The sequence below is a fragment of the Hippoglossus hippoglossus genome, chromosome 19, assembly GCF_009819705.1.
Source record: "Hippoglossus hippoglossus isolate fHipHip1 chromosome 19, fHipHip1.pri, whole genome shotgun sequence".
Taxonomy (NCBI): domain Eukaryota; kingdom Metazoa; phylum Chordata; class Actinopteri; order Pleuronectiformes; family Pleuronectidae; genus Hippoglossus; species Hippoglossus hippoglossus.
In genome coordinates this window covers 10,787,861-10,810,693 of record NC_047169.1, presented here as the reverse complement: position 1 = coordinate 10,810,693, position 22,833 = coordinate 10,787,861, and the positions used below count along the sequence as shown (strand labels likewise).

At 44.5% G+C, this 22,833-nt stretch overlaps 1 protein-coding gene across 3 annotated transcripts in view; it reads right to left on the bottom strand.

Moving 5' to 3' along the window:
- Nucleotides 1-22,833, bottom strand: part of LOC117752424 (ankyrin repeat and fibronectin type-III domain-containing protein 1) — a 138,867-nt gene that overhangs the window by 59,344 nt on the left and 56,690 nt on the right. The gene's annotated exons all lie outside the window — the stretch shown is intronic.

Here is a 22,833-nt window from a genome sequence, read left to right as displayed (position 1 = left end):
GTGTGTGTGTGTGTGTGTGTATCGGAGACTGCATGTATTTGTGTGGTGTTGATATGGCGTATTATGCAGCACTGCGTGTTCTTAGTGTCTGGCTGTAGACGCACAAAAATATCTGCCACCTCATTGTCGGGTGAGTTCTGTGTCGTATAAGGAACATTGCTCACGGTGGAAATGTCAAACATTCTTTAAAGAAAGGACACACAGGAAACACTGTAATGCCTTTTTTTGTATGGTCCCATTCCTACTTATTTCCGTCCCTTCACCCATCCGTGCTTTCCTCAACAATGAACTCCACCTGCCAATTCGTGGGGCTGGGACTAGATGAGATGCAAATGCCCAGCGTGCACCAGTTAGGGGGCTCAGCAGGTCGTCCCAACACCTGTCAGTCAGGAGAAGCTTTTCTAATTATACCACCTACTCGCATACATGCACATCGCCACGTAACTTCCTTGAAGGTCTCTCAATGGGTTCCTAGTGGCCTTTCAGTGTATCCTTCCTGTACAGGCTCCTGGGATACCACTGTGACAGCTGGCTTCAGGATACACACTGGCAAGGATGCACCAGCAAGCCTCCAAATGAACAGCCACATTTTATAATAATGACTACAAACTACTTAGGTGAAGCTACAGTCACTAAGCTACTGTCAGACCTATAATGATGGTGTTCGAGGTTTGACTGATAAACTGTGGAAAATATATTGCTCTTGGTGGAACAGTAGAAATATGCCTGTCTCAAAAAGGATATCTATTCACATAAAATACAGCTTTAACAATAAAAAGTGAAACGGTTTTGTGATGGACTCTCTGACTTTTATGACATTTACAGCTGCCTGCAGTCCTTTAAGAAGCTGCTTTTTGTCATCAGGTCAGTGAATTTTTAATGTTGAATCAATCATCTTATATTGGCTTGGCGTAGCTTGGACCCATTTTACACAATAACTCATTGCAGTAGACTGAGGACCTAAGAGAGGGGGTGACGGTGGGAGAATGGGAGAAGGAAGGGGAAGGTGGTAAAATCGAAGCCAAATTGGTTGAATTTACGTGTGCATGTAGAGTTTAGCACTCAGCACAAAATAAGACTAGATCGAAACCTACTATATGTCTATGTATGTGCAATAGTAAGGCCAAGACCTTAGAATATAATTTGGTCAATGTAAAAAATTTAGACTGTAGCTGAAACCATAGAAATCTTTTTTCCCAGCAGACATTTGAACTAGTCATGCTGTAGAAATGTTACTGATACTGATAACATCTGCGACGGCTCTTATCCGTGTCCCACTTGTTACTTTCATTATTAACAACATTATGGGATTTTCCTCCCGTCACATGTCACTGGATACGCTAATTAGCATGTTGATGAAGTCATCACAATGTATTTGCATGCTGCAGAGTGTCGGTCCGTGTCAATCCTTTATCATTAGAGGACACAGACTCATTCCGCTGGCAGGGTAAATTCTCCCTAATGTCAAGTTCACCTCATTCGGACATCACACATGCAGCTCCACCAGATAATGGCAAGAAAAGTTGAGGGTTGCACAGCATGTGTGAAATCACTGTGTCAGACAGTACGCAGTCTACTGTCTGCAATGAAGTGTAGTTAAGGTTTGGTCAAAAATTCAATACAAGGGTTTAGGTAATTATTAAAAAGAAGCTGAGCACAAGTTCAGTCAGGAGGACTTTCTAGGTCTCAGTCTTTTACAATTCTCTTTCACGCCACCCATCTCCTCTAATCAGCAGACTGTTGGATGTTTATGGTAATCCAATCATATCTTGCTATGATCTCAATCAGCCAATTATTTTGTTGCTATCAAACGTTAAATCTGTTCTCCACTCTCTCGCAGTCAGCTGTCATTTCAGTGATTTGCTGCGGCCCTCCCAGTGTCTAGACCCCGGGGGAGGGGGGGGGGTCATATACTATGCGGATCCGCCCCCATTCAACCTTGATGACATCACAAGGAAGTCTAAGCGCCAAATCACTATATCACTTTCATTTCTCATTGTGCACGGCAATACATTTAGTCCATTCTTCAAATTGAGATTCTCCTGATTGAAGTGAATTCATTCTAAAAGACCAATAGCCAATGGGGAAGCTCCAGAAAATTCGAATGGCCGACCAATGGTGTAACTTGTTGATAAACTCAACTGTGAGGTGGAGCTGGAAAATAAACACTGTCGGGGCAAAAACTTTAGAAAAAAAAAATTTTGTATAATAAAATCAACAAAAGTAGTTTCTGGTTTCATGCAAATGCTTTTCAAACCCCAAGAATTCAAATAATTTACCGTGCGGACATAATATAAACAGTTATACACTTAATAAATGTAGAAACAAATGAGAAATGCAAGGACGATGTGTAGCTTAAAAAGGGTTTTTCTCTCTTTTTCTTGTGTTAATCCATTTTCCACTGTGGTGTTAGACAGAATTAATGGGGCCTCTTAAAAACTCAGACACTTGTGAGGCACAGAAAAAAAGACGGAAAAGAAAACAGATGACAAGGGACGAGGGGGACTGAGAGACGGATAAATTACAGCAAGAGGAGGACAAATGAATAGAGAGACAGGTACATGTGCAGGTGCACACAAGAGTGAGATCTACAAGAGAGAACTTTCACTTGGCATCACTCAAATTATGCTTCCTATCAAAGCATGTCACCAGCACTGCATAATATGTGAGTGACAGGGCGGGTCTCCTGTCCCTCTGTCATATTGTCTCCACTTTTACAATGTCATTATTTGTACAGGATTCCCCCTCCCAAGTCTTGTGGTAAATCAACGCAGCAGAGAGAGAGAGAGAGAGAGAGAGAGAGAGAGAGAGAGAGACACTATGAATATTTACCCATAAATCACTGCGGCGGAGCCACCTACAATCAGACTAATGGGGCTGGAAGACGTGCTGTCATCCAAGCCATGATGTCACCAAGGCTGAGCCTGTGGGTGTTGATGTTGGTGATGGATCCCTGATTCTGCATGTGTGTGTCTGTGTGTGTATTGGGGGGGCTGCATATGTGGCTGTGGGTCTCATGGTATGTTTCTGTGTGTGTGTGTGTGTGTGTGTGTGTGTGTGTGTGTGTGTGTGTGTGTGTAGGGGGGTGTCTGAGTATGTGGTGGTAGGTCTATGGCTGTGCTTGTGTAAGTGTCTGTGGTAAGTGTGTGTGGTGTATGTGGGAGGTAAGATGTCTGTTTATATGGGTTGGCCAATGTGTGTGTGTGTGTGTGTGAGCATTTGTCTGTCGATTTATACTTTCATCATGTCTCTGCATCAATGTACATTTCACATCGGTCTACACACACATTGTACATCTTAACACACATACAAAGCACACACATTGTCATACAGATGCACGCACAAACACACACACACACACACACACATTTGTCTTGTGGTTAGCACTGGCTTACAATGGGTGTGGGATTCCATAGAGAAAATCTAAACAAGTCGAGCGGTTAGCACGGGTCTGCCACGTTTCCATACAATGGTGCTCATTGACATAAATAACTGGGGACTTTGTGAAATGGGACACCCATTAACTTCTCCTCCACAGATAATTGCCCATTAGATCTTGGAAGAGCGCTGGATTGAGAAATAACTCAACTCTGACGCTAAATGCAACTTGTAATAATAAAAAAGTCACATTGTGAAAGGGGCCTGGAATCCGTTAAGATGGGTTGGCTTTTTTTACTATCATCCAGCCAAGCACTTGGACGATCAACAAAGCAAACTATGGCTTGTTGTAGGCGCGCGGCAGTTTGTGCCTTTGCTTAAGCTGCGCTTTGAACATGGAAAAGATGATGACAACGACGGGAGAGAGAAGACAAAGAAGAAGAGAGCTGCAAATTAGAAAATAAGACGAAAGGCAAGAATAGATTACTGTGGAAGAAACTGAAGAATGTAGTGAAAGGAACAGGAGCAGGAGAGTGAAAACATGGAAGATTAGGGGAGAAAGTGAAGAGAAATAAGCAGCATCCAGTTTTTGAGTAAGAGCTATTGTTGAAAAGTGAATGTAGGTAATTATGATGATTAATAAACGTCTGCACTGCGCCTGGTGCTGATGTCACTTGTGACTCACACAGTTTACTTGCAGAGATTAGCAACAACAACCTCCACCTTTTATGAATCAGAACACATGGTTTCTAGCCCCACATATTAGCTGCATATTAATGTGCCCTTGTCAGCACTTCACTTCCACTTCCACTTAATGTCGTCCGCCTTACGCATATCCCTGTCTGGGCCTCACAACAGCACGGAGAGAGGACAAAAGATCTGGACGTTCATGACTCATTCATAAAAATCAAATGCCTCCTGCCTACATCCTTGAAAGACCGTGGCGCACGCAATGTTTAAAAACAGCCACTCACCGCCTCCCAGTGTGAGTCAGTTCTGATGTAAAATTGTCAACTGTCATCATCAGCATGTGACTCTGTAGCGCTCAGCGTTGATCTGCAGGGGAGTGACACGTCAATCACGAGGCCGATCTCGTCCCCTACGCATCTTCGATCAGATTCGAGATGATCTCAGTGAAACTTTAATTGTTCTGTGTGACGCACAATTCACATTGTTCATAATAACACCACAATGTTAACCCTCAACACACTGCACTTTTACCAGCAAGGTGAACACGGATATAGATTGTTGCTTCACGACAGTCGGACTGACACAGATGGAAACAACCCACACACACTCACTCACACGTATATTCACTCCACCTACACATGCCAATGGCCATGGCTCTATTTATTTTTCCCTCATTAGTTTCAAATGGCCCATCCAGACGTTACTGTGGCCCCTGCTTTTAATCATTGGAGAAAGCTACGCTTAGCACTGGCTTTGTCCTCTTTGATGTCCCCTTGTCAGTCCGCCAGCGAACCAGCAAGCCAGCGTCTCTTTCTGCCTTTCTGCTACTGCAAACAGCAGCACACTCTGCTGCACATTGCACAGATCTTTTCCAATTTAGACGCACATTTATCAAAATACCACAGTAAGTATTTCGGTCTTTTTTTAATTACTGGGAGTTGCTGTGTGTCTACAGTGCATATTGAACAAATTGTACAAACTATGCAGCAACAGAGAGACACCAGGGATGAGACAGTACAAATGTACAGACTATACAAATGAATAAAAATGTTAACCCCAACCCATTTTAAGGTACCAAAAACATAACGGGCTAGAAAAACTAGAAGGGCACTCTGAGAGCATATAACTCCACCAAAGCTCATTGGGCATCAGCCAGGTCAAAGCAATGTTTGCCATTAATTATCTAGACTGTAACTGTCCTGCCACAAATTCACAATGATCAAAATTTAGTTTTACACTTATCTTAATAAAATAAGAGATCTCTAACTTGGTGTTTTGCTCTGTTGCTGCATTGAATAGCTATGTGCAGCGCTATTTGAGGCTATCGTCCATAAAGTTTTTACTGTCCGCGCAGAGAGTCAGACTTTATAGCTACAGTTGTGTGGATATCCGCAAGTGGCATGCAATGCAGTTCTATCTAACCTGAGAACTTGTCTTTCCCTCTTTATTCGGTGAACCTGTCAACGTTCACGTGCACGCACATGCACCCCCACTACCAGCATAGATTGAGTTAATTCTGTGGAATCACGCAGAGAAAGTGAAACATGATTTCTGAATCTGCCCATTTATTCTTATCCGCACCTAAATTTAATGGGTTCTTTCCTGATTCACACCACATCCTTCCACCAAGATTCAAGGTAACCCATTCAGTAGTTTTGCTATTACCAGAATGTAGCATCCTTGGTGGATGATATAATGACAGTATTAGTCTGGCTGAGGCATTCTTTATCTTTACTGTCTTTTATGGGATTAAGAGGTACACTGTAATAGCAAGGACCTACTCAGTGTAATAAGAGGAAGCTCCCATCAGCTTCTCATTTGAGACGGTGGGTTTATCAGTTTTTAGATTAGTTGCCACATAACAGTTCTATTTTAAGGACGTTGACTATGCAGTAATATCATTAAACCACAAGCATAGAAACTGAGAAGCATCTAACAATAGAAGACGTCTTAGAGGAGACGTTAAAAAGTCAAACAAAACATTTATTTTCCAGGGAATATTGCATATGTTTGTGGTTCGCAGCCATTAAACTGAACTGAGGTCAGACAAGTTGCGGAACAGATGATTTGACAGGTGAATTTTGTTTTTGAGCTGATGTTCTTTCTCTTGAAAACACCCAGTATGACAGCTCATGATGATGTCACGATCAAGGGACTGTTAACAAATCCAATGAACGTATCAGCGTTTCCAACCTTTTATTTTCCTGCCAGACCTCCATAGGAAAATGGAGGCTGCTGCATCAAATATGACATTTATTTTGACTTTCTTCCAGGTATGCCGGCAAACATACAATGAAATAACAAAGCTACATGGGATAAATTATGGGAAATATTAATAGGAATGTTGCATTTTTAAAGTAAAGGGGTTTGATTAACGTACAGCTGCTCTCATAAATGTTCGGATTTGACATCATATTTGGACAGAGACCACACTTCTCTGCTCATTATGAAACTACAGACACATGAAAGCCATGGCAAACAAAATATGTTTCCTTCACTCATGGACAAACAATACTTAGACTAAGGTACACACACACACAGAAAAATAGCTACAAAATCACAAGTTTTCTACAACATATAGCGACATTGTTGAACTGCACGCCACTTGTCTGAGATCAGTGCCTGTCTGTGCAGTGTCTTCACAAATATAGAAAACAACACCTCCATGTGAGTGTGTGTGCAAGCCCTGCATGATAGCCAGAGGTCACACCACAGACACTCGTCCAACGACAAAGAAACGTTGAGAAGAAAAACAAGCTTTTGATAAGAATGAGATCATCCCAGCCTGACCTGTTTTGAATTTCTGACTGGAGGCCTAAACATACACTGCTGGCAAGAATAGCACTTCATTGTGGTGGGTGGCTGGACTCCTGCCTTGATTTCATTACAAGCAAAACGCACTCATAAAGAGAAACAACTGGCGACTAATGGGAAATTAAGGTCTGAAAATAGGTAACAATTCATTTAAATTTAGCTCCGCGTCGTCACCGCGTTAACTTAATTTCTCGAAATTTGCAGCGGGAGAGAAAATATTATCTTTAAAGCTCCTTAATAATGTTTGAGCTGTCTCTTCAAGTCAGGTGTTGAGAAATATAGCGTAGAGGGGCAGGGTTAAAACAGCAGGTACATTGGTGTGTTGCCTGCGGTGCTACTGGGTGGCACGGCGTCCCACCAGAGAGTGTGTGTTCTCTCCCGATCCCGAAGTGATTTATTCCATTTTAATACTGCATGTTTGCTTTGGAGCATGATATGTATTTGGTCATGAGACATTAATAGAGTAGAAAACATGTTGAAAAATGAGCTCGCTGACGTGTGTGTTTGAGTACTGTATGTGCTTGAGTGTGTGTGTGTGTGTGCCTGTGTGAGTGTGTGTGCACTGAGTCTTGAGGCCCATGCTGTCACTCAGCCCAGCTCACAGGGTGGTCCAAACACTGAGCCCTCTTTACTCAGTCGCACACACACAAGCACATGCACGCAAACAAACAAACACTCACTGGTGTACATGTAATGACATACATAACAAAGTATATATAAATATATGGCCGTATATATGACCATAATGAAGCAATCATATAACCTCAGCGCTTCCCCTCTTCCTGTCCCAAACCCTACACCTAAATATACGGCCACAGACTCCATCACACAGAACACGAAGAGTCGAGAGGAGAGGCGCAGCGCTATACACAGCAACCCTTTCATGCTTCACATTTTGGTGTGGCGGAGGGTTTTCGCTGGAAGGATGCTGAGTTTGACAGCGCGGCGTATTAGCCAGTTAGTGACTGTCATTTTGCAGTTTTATGGTGGTCCGCGGGGCAAATTAGCAGCACTGACGCAGAGGTAAAAAGGGGGTAGACTTGCTACGCCAAAAAACTGCTCCACAAAAGCAGCATTGCTTCCCGATAAAAGCTCTCGTCAGTTGAAGTAATCCGCCTCAAAATGTGCGGGCCGCTAAATTTCCAAACGTCAATTAACACTTATACTCTGGCTGTTTTTGTTTTCAGTAAATTGGACCGGAGTGACATTGCTTTTGGCCTGCGAACACTACGCTGGGCAAGCAATAATTCTGTTCCCTGCAGCCAGATACTTAACATGTGATCAGTCCCGAAGATTTCACAAATCTGAATATCTAAGATGACAGCATTTCTTGCATAAAGAGAACACAGCCGTGGCAGTTTGAAATTGAAATATTGACCTTGTTTAGCCTCACCACTCACCATGGCAAAGACACACAGCGCCGTGATGACTTACAGAAACACTGCACGAACAAAAACTATCAGTAGGGAACCACTGGAGAAAATTGTATTTTTGAGCGTGCGTGTAGCTGCAGCAAAGGAACGTGGAAGCTCGACCGGGACACACAAGTTGACAATGTGGTGTTTGTTGACATGTCGAGAACTGAACCCTCCTGTTCTCTGAAACGTAAATCAGAGTTTATGCATAGTAGTAACAAAGAGCCATTTTAAAAGAAGACCAGACCATGGCTTGATTTTCCATATCTGTTTCTCTGAAAGACAACAAGCCACAGAGCGAGCTCACCAGTGATTTATTTGGGCTATTAGCACTGATGTATCTGGATTAGCTCCACTTTCGTCTTCCAGGTGAGGGGGAAATGAGTCGTTAATATTTGCGCTACGCTACAGTTCTCCTGTAGTATCACAGCTCACGCAGCAGGAAGCACGAGGCTCCCTCCCCTTTGCCGCCATTAGACATTCACTGAACAAATACTGCAAATGAGCCCCGCTTCCCCCACAAAATGGTAATAAGGCATAATTGCCTGTAATCTGAATACATTAGCCCTAAGAGGGTCCTGTTGCTTTTGTCTGCAATCACGGTAGAGCTTGAAAACTAAAATATGGTGCTGAGGAGGGTGTAAGACTCATGAGATACTGTATATATTTAATGTGTAATATAAACTGTGTATAAAGAGAATCCACGCGTCCCCAGATACGAAAGCTGCAATCGTGGAATGGAGCTGCGGCAGCGAGGCTCCTGCCTGCACATGTGCTCGTCCAATCGGGACTCAGTCACAGCTGATGTTTCAATCATGATGCTTACCCCCCCCATTTTTATGGCATCAAATAACTAATTCAAACCAAGCCTTTGGGGGAAATTAACACCTGAACAAACCTACTACAATAACAGCAGCCATCTCTGAGAAAAATGTATTTGACGTGTTCTTTGATTTTTTTAGTTAAGTCCATGTCCCATCAACTAACATCGAGGAGGCATGATTAATGACCTATACTGCAGCCAGCCAACAGGTGGCGATCAAGACGCTTTGGCTTCACATTTGGGGAGCAGTCATGTAGTCCATCTTTATGTACAGTCTATGGTTTTAGACCAAAATAGGGCTATGTTGTGTTAAAAAATAATTATACCTCCTCTTTGTGTGTACACCATGCATAAACATTGTATCACGATAACGATCATTTTATTGCCCAACCCGAAACCACAGCAGTGTCAGTACAATTGCAGCACATTGAAAAGCTTCAGAATACATGAACATCAAATTAAAAATGAGAGTAGAAATAATGAATATTTGCAGAACAATAATCAGATATGATATCCACTGCCAGACTTGATAGGGGTCAGGATGACATTTTGCATTACCCTCTGCAAACCTCTTTATTTTCCCCTAGGCAACAAATGTCTGTGTTATTTATTTGTGTTTGTTTTGTTGCGTGCTTTGCTTAGTGTGTCCCCCTCTTAATGTCAGTCTGGAGGTTGACACAATCACCCGTCTATTTTCCCATTGCACCAATTTCTCTCTCTGAGCTGCTAGAATTGGAGGCGCCATTGTGTGCTTGCGGCTTGTTTACGAGGAGCACTGATTCACCCAGTGAGGTTTGGCTTGCTTGCACAGGGAGGGGGGAGAAATATGAATGAATTCACAACACCCCCAACCCTCCACTTCTGCCCTCTATTCCCTAATTCTCCCATCATCTTTCTTCCTCTCTACATGCTCCTCAGCCACCTCCAGTCACACTTTTCCACTGGTGTGTGCGTGTGTCAGCGAGAGTGTATTTGTGTAAAGCCAGAGGGGCGGCCAACACTGGCCAGAGGCTCATTTTTGTGGCCGGGCCAGTGTGTATCCCGACGGCTTGCAGGCGTCTCGGGGGCCAGCTCCTCCTTCAAGCTCCATTCCCTCACCCTAGGGCCTCTCCAGAGAGTCTGCTTAGTCATTTCTATATCCTCCAGGACAAAAACCAGTGCTTAGTTTCAAGCGTTTATTAATAATGACAGGCTGTGTTTGTGAGACCTGTCAAGGGGAGGAGGATGAGAAGGAGGGGGAGAGACGTGTATCCAAAACTGGAAAGAACACTCACAGTGGGCTTCATAGCTGGGTTGGTGATGGGAAGTCTTGGACTAACTTGTAATGATATCCAAAAATGTCAAGGTTAAAAATGTCCACCTTCCCGTCTGCCTCTCTGACTGCTGGTGGCCATGTTGCATGTAGCTCTCATGTGCAAAGCCTGTGGTTGCCATAACGACCCACAATAGTGCCTATTCCAGTACACTGGCATATTATAAATAGAGTAAACTAGCTGGAACTCAAACGCAAACATCGAGGACAGAATCTATATTTATCCGCAACCCGCAAGAAAACATCTAAAACTATAGGACACAAGGTGAAATGTTGTACTTACGAGACTCTATTAGCTGTATAATATCTACAACATGTATCATGTAGGAACTGCAGCCAGCCATTGGGATGCTTTTTTGCATCCCAATTTTGATCTCGAAAGGAATCGTCTTTTTTTTTAAGGGCCTCGTTCAGACATGGAGAGCTGAGCTGCAGCTTTTGGCTCACCTCAACGGTTCACGTGGCAAACAAATAAAACGGCACATGGTTTTCAGAAAGTTCACAAGTTCAGGACATCGGTGAATGAAGGGGGTGGTATTTGATTTCTCGCTGACACAAGAGGAAAATGATGGGGGCTGATGAGCGAGAGCAAGGGGGAGAGCGAAGGGGAGAGACACACGGCATGGAGACAGCCGCATCCTCTGCCTCGCACCTCATCTTTCCCACGGTATTTGGTTTGTTTACAAGCAGGAGTCGGTGACAGGTTCATGCCTTGCGTCCTGGCTCCGGACAGCACCAGGTAGGAGGCAGCCAGGCTGGACTCGGAGGAGGTGGCCTCCCCGCTGCTCGAAGCCGCCACACGGGCCGGCGTGACCAACAGGCTGGGATTTCATGTCATAACATACCCCTCCCTCACCCCTCCCTCCACCCCCAACTGACCAGGCCCAGGCCTTTCTCCTTCCTCTTTGCTGTCTCATTCTCCAGCCCCCCCTCCCCCTATTGCCATGTCTTCCTCTCTCCGGGGGGCTACAGTAGCCGCTAAACAGTGTGATCCGCACTGGGAGGTTTCTCCACCCCCCCCTCTCCCTTTTCATTTAATCGTTTCTCCAGTTTGTGCTGTTTTGGCGTCTGTGTCCGGATGCTGATACCCTAGACCGCAAACCTAACCCCTGCTGACTCTACACTGCTCCAAAGTCCCAAGAAACACCCCTCACTCAAATCCTTTCAACCCCCCCCCCCCTCATCCCCCATTCCCTCCTTGACCCTTCTTGCCACCTGCGGGCCTCTAATTTACAGTGTTTGTGCGTGCTGAGATATCCGTGAACGGCTTGCTATTCTGGGCATGTGGAACATGGCATCAATGCCGGATCACATCCATGCAATTGCTCCTGTCTCCAGCCCACTTCCCCACCACACCCACCATCCCCTGCTGGAGCTGGCTCAGGTGTCTTGCCCAGTAGCAGCCACAGAGTCTAGAGAACATTTTTGCTTTGTCACAACAGGCTAGAGAAGTGATAACAGGAGCTTTGGAAGCATTGGTTTCTGGTGGTCGATGGGGGTGACCCCAGCCTAGATGTCTCAGAAAGGAATCCATCCCATAGGGCTTATTTCATTTGCTTCATCTTAGTCTCTGATCAGAAATTAAGTTGTTTACATACAAGCTTGAGAGCATTTTATGATAACAAACACGTGACACTGCATGAGTGACTCAGAGTGTTTCAATGTGGCTGAAAACAGACTGAGAGATCAACAGAGAGAGAGAGAGAGAGAGACAAAAAAGAAAAAGAGTCCGCGAGAGTAGTGGGGCCTAAAAGATTCTGTGTTCCCCATAACATGCCTTTCCATCCCAGGCATTTGAAAGAAGAAATACCACAGTCTCTGCAGCGCTACAGCTCTTGTAAATAATCCGAGTCTGGGCGCCACCTCAGAATCCCCAGCCTGGTCCCCGGCCTGGTGGGTGCCGTGTCAGTTCAGGGGGAGGGATTTCAAAAAGAGGGGGTGGGTTTGTTGAGAAAGAGGAGCGAGTCAGGAAAGGGAAAGGAGAGGAGGGAGAGGGCCAAGCCTGCTCTTGCATCATCACTGTGGTACTACTTTGTGCATAATACCTGGGGAACGGAGAGGGGTACATGAGCACATTTATATCCATGTTTATGTATGATACAAATATTGAGGATTTAGTGCAAATTACTGTTGTTGCTGGGAGTTTTTCCCCATTTCAAGGGATGCAAATGCTTTCAGTTATTCATGTCTGGTCCACGACTTCCAAAACAAGGAATGTTTACAGGCTAGACAAGGGTCTGACTATGACTATGTAAAACAGGTTCTGGTTTAAATAGGCCTGCCATAATGAAAAGAGAGAGGGGCGTGAAAGAAAAAAGCTTGAAGGATGAGAGACAGGGGTATAGACGAGGAGCAGAGGGAGACACCAGCTTTGTTCCCGTCCAAACGTGGTGCAAGATTTGAAATAATTTCCCAGGAAATCGGCAAAAGAAAATGCTTCTTAATGGCTGTTTCCATCTACGATAGCTGTGTGAATATTAGGAGTTGATTCCTTCGGATGAACAGCTAATGAACAGCTAATTAACAGTAATTTTTTTAGTTTGGAGCTATTAAACCATTGATGAAAAAGATTGGTGCAATCAGAGGTAATAATTACAAGAGTCCCAGGCAAGCCAGTAAAAAGCCATGTGGAACATGTTTGTTTTGTGTATTAATGAGTTTCAAGTACTTGAGAAATATTACAGCTTTGCTCAACCAATCTGGTGTTTTCAGTCTCCTGAGTGGAACAGAAGCCTAAGTGGATGTTTAGTTCTCATGCTCATGTATTTCCAAAGCCTGTTTTCATTGCACTTAATCACATTTTGCTTTTATCGATACATCAGCTTTTCCCCAGTCAAGCGTAAAAACCCTCTTGTCATATTTCGGAAATTTTCTGGTCCTTCCTGTCAGGTTTTTTTATGCACGGATGGAAATCCACCCACTGGGAAGATTTGAGATGCTTCTCCAGGGCTCAGGGCGAGAGGGAGAGAAACGTATTATACTGAATCGTACCCAAAAGAAATAGCTCCTCTTAGAATTCAATTTATAAGGTCACAGAACTCTTGAACTCAGTGCTCTTGTCACAGTAAATGTGATACACACAAACACACACACACACACATCGAATGCAGCTTCTGGAATGAGACGGCAATGACAACTGTGCATAAGTGCTCTACATTCCGCAGGGCTTGGAGCAGCAATCAGAAAGGCCAGACAAATACAGTACATAATACAGGGGGGGGGCTAAATGAGCTCCAGGCTGCAAAGGCCAGGGAAGCTAAACTTGACCTGCCCCTTGGCCCCAACATGAACACAGCTGCCAGGCATCCTGATTTCCACCGCATGGATAGGGGGCACAATCTTTCTTTCACTATGGAATCCCATTTCCAATCCAGTTGAAACAATGTGGAGTCCATAACAGGTACAGACTGCACTTTCTCTTTATGGAATTGATGCAAAGAGGTTGACTTCTAATAAGTTTTGCAATCTGGTTTAAAGTTTTTAAAGTTTTAAGCCCATGTGACAGTCGTGCATATGAATATACAGCAGTAATGAAATAATCCCCCAAAGTCATTAATGACTGTGCCATTACTACTGCAGGAAATGAATAAAGTAAGAGAAAAATCTGAACACCTAAAGCTCCACTTAAAGGATTTATATGCCAGTGACATTTCAAACACAAGGCTCTTCCTCAGATTTCCTGAGACTTATATGACTTCCCAAAACCCATGAGAGCTGGTTGTCCATATTATCAATCTATCTTGCTGCTCTTTCTAATAGTTGACAATGAAACAAATGATTTAAGTCCATATCAGTAACAAAGTGAAGGGAGTTAAGCAAGAGTGTTAAAGGTAGGAACTGTGGCACAACAACAATTATCCATTCATACTGGTATGATGCTGGCACTTCTTTGGCAGCGCAGACACGAATGGAAGGTGAAAACTGAACAGAGGTCAGTTGTGGCTCGTGGCAGCTACCGTGGATGAGCAGGTTGTTTTGATGAACGCACAACACTTTGAATCATATCTCTTTTTTAGGAATCCAGGAAATGCTGTCAATTGTTCTGAGCAGAGAAGTAAAATGAAGACACATGAATTCAGATCCTTAGATCCTCACACAGAAGTATTTTGTCTTCCTTGAGAGTATAAGAGTCAGACAATCTGATAACAAACCAAAACAATCAAATCAACCAGGTTGTGCAACAGCTTTTTCCCACGAGTCATAGGCCGTTAAGCACCTGATACGTTGCTCAGTCCTCTGCTCTTTCTATTGATTTTTTTACACAGGTATGTATCATATTTAGTAATACAACTGTTTATATGGGTGGGAACGCCAATGCAGCCCCCTGAACCTTAAACTGCAAGTCAAGCTTGACATGTGGAAATTTTGTCTTTTCATCCTGGTAAGAATCTAGTAAGAATGTTGCTTGCATGAAAAAGAAGATGCTGACTATTAATATGAGTGATTTTCTTACTATTTTCTTTTAATTTGTGTGGCACTGCAACTCAGAATTGTCACTATGGCTGTGACAAACTGTAGCTGGTCACAGCAGTTTGTCAGCCTCTAGTGGTTACCTGTAGAACTATCAACTCTCTTCAATGCAGCATGCAATAGCTTCCTTTTTAACTGGAGCCACTACATTACCTCTGTAAACATGCACAAATTACATATGATAGGTAATATCCTGTACAGTAACATATTTAAACTCATCATTACTACAGCAGAGATGGGTAGTCAATGATGATGCTCAAAAGAAATCAGCCTGTATGGTTTTCTTAAAGCACAGAGAGCCACTAATATTCTGGTACCTGTTGAATAAGACAGAACACCTCTGAGTTCAGTGACATTCTCCGTTGACAGCTTCTTCATCAAGTGAAAATGTGTTATTGATTAACACGATACCCACAGAGGTACATCAAACTCCTGTCATGCATCGCGCACGTTGAAAGGCCGGAATGGTGAGATTCTGTTGCCTTTCACATTGTTTCATACATCAACTTCCATTCATCAAGCCATTCATCTTTCACACTCAACCCTCCTTCTGTTTCATACTTCTGTGTCACTGTCCCCAGTGGGTTAGTGTCTCGAAGTTCCATCTGTCAGCACCATCCAGGGGGGTGACAGAGCGGATGAGGCCCAGGGGAGAGACATCAAACGTGGGATGCTGGCCTTGGTCCCCCCCCCCTACCCCATCCCATCTCTATTTGAGTTGCTGCCCCCCCCCCCCCACCCTGATCTGTCTGCGCATGATTTAGAGCTGGCTGTCGCAGGAGAGAAAGAAAGGCCCTCTGCCATTGACAAATGACAATCTCAGAATAAACACACAAGTGAGGGAGGGGAGGAGAAAAAGAGCTGAATCACTCTTTCATCATCCGTCAGCCTTTGCTGGTCTTCTCATTAACCTCTGATCTCTACCCCTCACTCTCTTCTGGTACCTGTCACTCATTTTGTCCCACATTGGTAAAGATAGGAGGCTATTTGTCCTTTTACAATAAGAATGAGAAGTCAAACCATTCATGGAATTGGATCTTTATCATCGCATGAAGTCACAAAGTCTCAGTTCACTGTTTTTTACTTTTACCACAACTTAATAACACAACATCACTTCAGCACACATTTGTGAAGCCGAGATAAAAATGTGGCCCCTGGCTCTCCTGAGCTGTGAGTTAAACTTACAACATGCATGCACGTTAATGCTGGAGACATGGATACCACCGGCAGTGCAAATTGTGAGCACATACCAAAAGTACGCCAACTCGCTCTCTGCACTAGCTCTCAGCACCGGCTAAAACCTGCAGCCAACATGCCGAGCTCTCCTGATCCCAATGCCGGCTCAACCAAACACACACATGACAGATGCCTCCTCTGCTGCAGCACAGGCATTCAGAGCATCTCCTCCGCCACCAAAGGCATATTCCTTTTATAACCAGCAGGGATTAGGGCCCATTGGAGGAAGCTAGCATGTGCGCTGGCCTCAGGCGGCTTGTAGATAAAAAAGCATCTCAAATTGAATCAATAACCGCCAGCCGCCAACTAATCCTGGCTATCCCCCATAAACACCACTACAGCAGTCCCCCGCAAACCCCTGCCAATGCCCTAGTCCAGCCCCACCCCAGCCGAGCTCCAGACCCCTTCATCTTTTTATAACTGCACCCCAGGGCCACGCAGGGGTGCTCAGGTGAGGGCTTTAAGCCAGGGTAGGGTGAGCTGTATATTCAGAGCAAAAGGGGATGAAGGGGTACACTCATTCGCCCAGGTAATCCATCAGCAGACAGGCCAGCTTTGGACTGCACGGCGACTGGCAGCCAGAGAAAAGTGGACAGCTGATGTGGGACGAGCATAGCCACAGCACGCCAGACGGGATAAAGAGATATAAGCCCCCCCGTGCTCAGTGCTCCCCTTCGTCCCCCAACCATAGACCCATGTCATCCCAAAGCTCTTTCATCTTCTAACCCAGTGGGTGCTAAAGCAAACTTTCCACTTTGGCTCTCGAGGGGCTGGGCATTGTGGCATTGCGGATAGACCTGCTCTTTGCGCTCGGTGCCTCAAAGAAGCGGTGCCACACCCCTCGGTGGATTCAGAGAGCGGTGACATCTTAGCAGCATCAACAGGAGGCTGCAGGATCAGTCCTATATGATGACTGTATAAAGCTCACCGGGATGAAAGACACAGCTAATTCCAAATGGTGTTATGGAAAAGTTAGTGTCGTACCATTAACAGTTTACAATAGGAACTGAAAACCACCAGTCCAGTCAATGATTCCCTGGTGTATGTCAAATGAAGATTATGTATGAAAACATCACAAATATTAATATGTTTTTACAGTGAAATCGAGTTCTCGTCATCTCTGCAGCTCACACAAATTCCTCGGAGCTCACTTCTCTCTCTCCCCGACATTAATATCGTTTTCCTTTAAATTTTGGATTGGGCAGAAGATGCAAGCTGAGATGAGGATCAAGCCATGGAGTGGTGGGATTTCCAAGCTGTCAGGAAAACTGAGCAAATCCTATCCCCAGGCCACTGGCTCCACACAGGAATGTGGGGCGTCCACTTTAATTGTGCTTTTCTCCCGATCCCCATCTCGCAAAATCAAATTTCCCTTTTCCCACTTGTGGATTCCCTGTAGAGCTTGATGTAACATCTTTAAATGCAACTCAAAGCCACATATAAAAGTCACAGTGAGCTTAAAGGAGGAGGCTTGGATGGTTAGATAACTAAAAGCTTCAAAGTCAAAAGGACTATAAGAGACAGCCGGACAGTAAATCAGGGAGACACTTCAAAGCAAGCTATGCAGACAGCCGTGCAGATAGACGAATGGCAGAGAAAGACAGACGTTCAAATTCAAAGGGAAGGATCAGGGAGCAATTCAAGATGGCAGACAAAACAAACAAACATCACCATGCAGGGACGAAACAGACTAACAATGAGCTATGTAGACAAACTATCAAAGTAGACAAAATACGACCACTGTTCACCCACACAGCTGTTTAGCAGCCAGCCAGGCAGCATGACAGAAAGGCAGACAGACAAACAGAGTTAGAGATCCCTGTGTGAAAGACAAAGGAGGGTACAGTAGTGGGTAGCCGCAGCCAAGGGAGACTTCATTAGTGAGGTCAGTGCCCCAGGGTACTTAGTGTAACACTGGAGGCCTATGCAGCCACCACCCCCCCCGAGCCCTATGCCGAGGTGGATATTGCATCTTTGCGATAACATCTCCCTACATAGGAGGGGGCCCCAGCATCACAGCATAAAGACCCCTGTTTTCGGCAAGTTTGAAATAAGGCTTTGTTCCCCCAAGGCCTCGGTCCCCTCCCCCCCACCACCTTCTCCTCCTACTCTTTCCTCTTGGGTGGGCCAGAGACTTTCCAAAAAACTGAGCAACTTGTGTCTGGGGATAGACCCCCCTTCTAGGCATATACAAACGTAAAAACACACTCACACATGCACGTATATAGGCACGTGCACACATACACACACACACACATACCCACACATCTTCCACCACCCTCAACCCCTGATCCCCGTCAGTGGCGTCCCCTGGCTTTTGGCCACGTCTGTGTGGAGCGGTCGGTAAGAGAGGTGGAGATGCAGGGCTGCTGGGGGAACAGCTCTAGGAGGGGCCTTGGTGGGCTCATCTCACCCAAGGGAAAGTGGGGGGCACACAGAGAGAGGTGTGTGTGTGTATGTGTAAGTGTGTGTGTGCGAAGGCCTGAGGGGGCCTAGTCCTGGTCAAAGGTGCCTGGCTGCCTGGGCACTCCAGGGAGCTCCAGAGACAGGCAACCTTTACATGGAGCCCTCCTCAGTACAGACGCTCCACAGTCACTTACATACAGCTTACTGTAAAAGCCCCCAGCACTCATCAATAGCCACACTCAAACACAGACAATAATAGCAACATTCATGAATCAGCACATTAATTTTCCTGACAAACATGCTTCACATACGCGAACAAAAGCAGAGACAACTTGGACCATGACTTTCGCTGCATTAAAGTAGGATCAAAGCAAGTCTGTTAGCTTCCTTGTCCATTCCTGACATGTGAAGGGTTTGTCAAGGTCTTACAGTAGGATGGACAGTATAAATATCCCTGTTGTGATGGTGAGATGGGTTGCCAGGTAGGAAAGACATCTGTGCCCCCATTTATACCCACATCAGCTGGTGGATTTATAGGACCCTTAAAACAGATCAATCATTTTCCACTCCCAGGTCTCTACACCTCTCATCCCCTCTCTCCACACTTTCCTTTTTTGATTGTACACCTGTGTTGCACGAGTGTATACGTTTAATGTATCTTTTTGCGTGCACATACACGCAGCACTGATTGCATATGCGTGTATGCACAAGGCTGTATGTGCTTAGCGGCTCAGTCAACTACCAGCGCTGGGTGCTTTTCATGTTCATTATCACTTGTTTTATGGTGGAATATTAAAGTCGGGGGGCCTTGGCACGGCTGCAGCTATAGTTAGAGAACAAAGGAGAGCGCTGGGGGTGTCAGGAGGGTGTGGCATGCCGGAGCGCAGCACAGAGCTTTTCAGTAAGTGTTGCACCCCACACTTCATGGAAAGCCAGGGGGGCTGGCCAGGCCAGCCGTGCAGGCAGACGGAGCTAAATTCAACTCATTCCTGTATTAATGGGAGCTTATGTGCCATTCCACCTCACTGAAGAGGGCATTAGTCAGAGCGAGACAGCCAGGATACACCTCAAAATATCTCCTCTCTCTGGCCTTCTCTCTCTCGCTCTTTTATTCTGTACTTTTTTTCTTACACGTAGGTTCTGCAGTACTGCCTATAGCTGTGTCTGTGTGGACATGGTGTTTGAAAGGTATATTTGATGTCTAAAATTCAGCAAATTCTTTCCAATGTATGCACGCCATGAGAAAGTCGTCTGCTTGGTATGCGAGTTAGTTGTCGTAAACATTTATAAAACTTACTAAACCAGACAGGGCGTTCAGATTCTCAGACGGTGTGGATCTATAAGGTGAGCCCACCTGCTGAATAATTCAATATATTGTTGAGAAGGCTGTGTTCTCGTCAAACTGGCCTGACCTCTGTGTAGGAAACGCAGTTACCCTAGACTGTAGGAGATCTGACATTTCTGCCCATTTCCAACGAGAGCTCTACAAGAGAGGAGATTGCAGTTTTTACAGTTGCAGTGAAATCGCAGCAGACGTAAGCTGCGGCTCAGAATACGTTTGGGGGTAGCTAGCGGGAGTCATATATTAGAAAAGGTGGAAAATGTTGAAGAGAGCACATCCAAAATTGAGGGGAAAAGAAGCAAAATAATTTATAAAATAACTAGAAAGAATATTGGAATCAGGGAAGTTACATTTTTCCTTCAGCCACTGTTTAAAAGGGCCACCCACCCTCACAGGACGCATATTTCTATGCTGCTGTAACCCACACAAATAGATGATGCAATAGCATGGGGCGTAGGACAAGGTCATGTTCAGATCATTTGATCTATGGAGCTGCTAACCTCATTGGACACTCCATAAACTATGTTATAGACAGTCGACATAAAACCCTTCTTACCTATGGGTACGATTTTGTACAAGCGTAGCACAGGAAATATGTCACCCTTTTCTTACACATAATATAAATTCGGGATGACTATATATATAAAACATATGTATAACTGTTAAGCTTTTACATTGTGAGCTGTCAGGAATAGATCTGAAGTTTATTGTTCTGCTTTGTTGTTTTGCTGGCTGCGTTTTCGCTTGGGATTTCTGTGTCCTAAAAACTTGGCACAAGTCGAGTGTGTGTATGTGTGTGTGTGTGTGTGCATGCGTGCACGTGTGCTGTGCGATGGAACGAGCAGAGCAGTTATTAGCTGGCAGGGATAATTGGACTCTATGTAGGTGGCATGACCCAGCTGTCTGCAGCAGGAAGGCCCAGAGCTGAGCGTGACCTCAACCGCTGACCTTACAAATGCAATACAGCGACCTTTGACCCTCCCCACATTAAAGAGACAGTGTTGTCTTTCTGCAGTCAGCCAGCAAATTAGAGCACAAGCGGGGCCAAAGAATCCTGTCCTATTCTGCTTGTTCAGACTGGTGTTGCATCCTGTTGTATTGTCATTACATTGCGACACAAAATCACTGAGGCACTTTTGACTTGTGGCAGGAAGCAGTGAGGTGCATCATAAAAGTCACCTTCACTGGGACACTGCAGTTCCTGGGGTGCAAAAGTCAATCTTGAACACACGCATCCCTCATGCTCATTTGTGCTCAACGTTGCTCAACAATTGTGGGGGGGCAGTGTAGCCAATAGTTCATTTGTGACAATAATAAGACAAGAGGAAGAACTTTCAACAATGGCAGAACGTTTTGAGGAGAGATTTTGCGAGTTGGTAAGTTGGAACACCGCCGTTTACAAAGCTGCCACTTTTCCTTCTTTCTCCTCCACCGTCGCCATGTTTGTTGTCTCAAACCCCTGACTCTGCGCTGTGGCTTTTAGTCGCTTCTGTTGTGAGATGAATAAACTGAATATTATAATGAATAAGGCTTGAATAATTCTCTCTGAGGACCTCTTTATTTTACTATGTTAACACTGCAGGAAACAATGATCTGATGCCTCAGTAAATACCTTATTGTGTTAAGCCATATGGATATAAAAACACAGTGTGACTACTGTGATGTTTTTTTCAAGGAAAAAAACCCTTAAATTTCATCCCATCTCTCAACAAGTAATTACAACCAGATTATCTAACGTTACAAAATGTTTTGATGGAAAAACAAACAAACCATGAATGTTTCTTAGGGACTAAACTGAGTGTGGCGTCAGCAGAACTGACTCTAGTCCAAGTCATGGACACACACACACACACAGCGCACGAACACAGAGGGATACACTTACATAGCATATGTGCATCTTGAATTTGTGGTACAATCTTTCAGGAGATCCCCACATGTCCCTCTTGTCTCACTCTGTGCATCAGTCACCAAGAGGGCAGGTATGGCCTCTCTTGGGGGACATTAGCGGAGAGATATCTGTCAAGATGGAGGCAGTGCTCCTTTCGGCTGCTACTGAGCGACAAGCGTGTCCCCTTGCCTGCTCTCCTGTATCACAATACTGCTGTTGAGTGATTGGAAAGCCCTAATGTCTGCAGGTATCTGCTGTGTGTCTGATCTTCTATAAAAACCTTTGGCAAAAAAAAAAAGAGATAAGGGGAAAACCAACGGGGTGGGGTGGGGAGAGTGTAGGAGTTGTAATGTGTTATACATAGGAGCTGCTTTGATGGGGAAGTACGTCTGATTTAGTAGCTTGTGTGCTGGTGTGAAGAAAATATAATGAGGACATGTGTGGGTGTGTGTTTCAGAGAAAAGAGAAAGTGTGTGTACACATAAGTATATACAGGTGTGTTGTTAAGCGTGTGTCCAGTGTACACATGTAAGTGTGTGTTAGGTCATTAATGCAGCTTTAGAGGCTTGGCATCTGTGCTGAAATCTGCAATAAACCGGAGGAATTCAACAACTTACAAGTCCTCACGGTGAACAGTTTACCCGCCAATTCATCATCTCCATGAGTGTTTCTCAACCTTTTCAGCACCCAACCTAAACAAACACTGCGTGTGGTGGGCTTCAAGACCAAAGGATGGATTGTATTTCAATTTTCTAGGAGGTTTTACTTGACTATTTATTTTAAAGTAGTATCTATGAACTTGTTGATTGTTGTTTTCTCTAGCAACACAAATTAACATCACTGTCCTGTAATTCTATTTAATCTCCTCTGTACTGTATGTCCTTGCTCACAGATGCCATCAAAAAGATTATTCTTTGGAACCAAATACACCTTCTTCCAACATCTGAGCTAAAAATACTCTTGTTTATTTTGTCCAATTCTCAATGGTTTACCTCAAAGTCAATCATCATAAGAGTTTAGGGGCTCAGGCAATTCAGCTGTTTTCCCAAATGTTTCCAT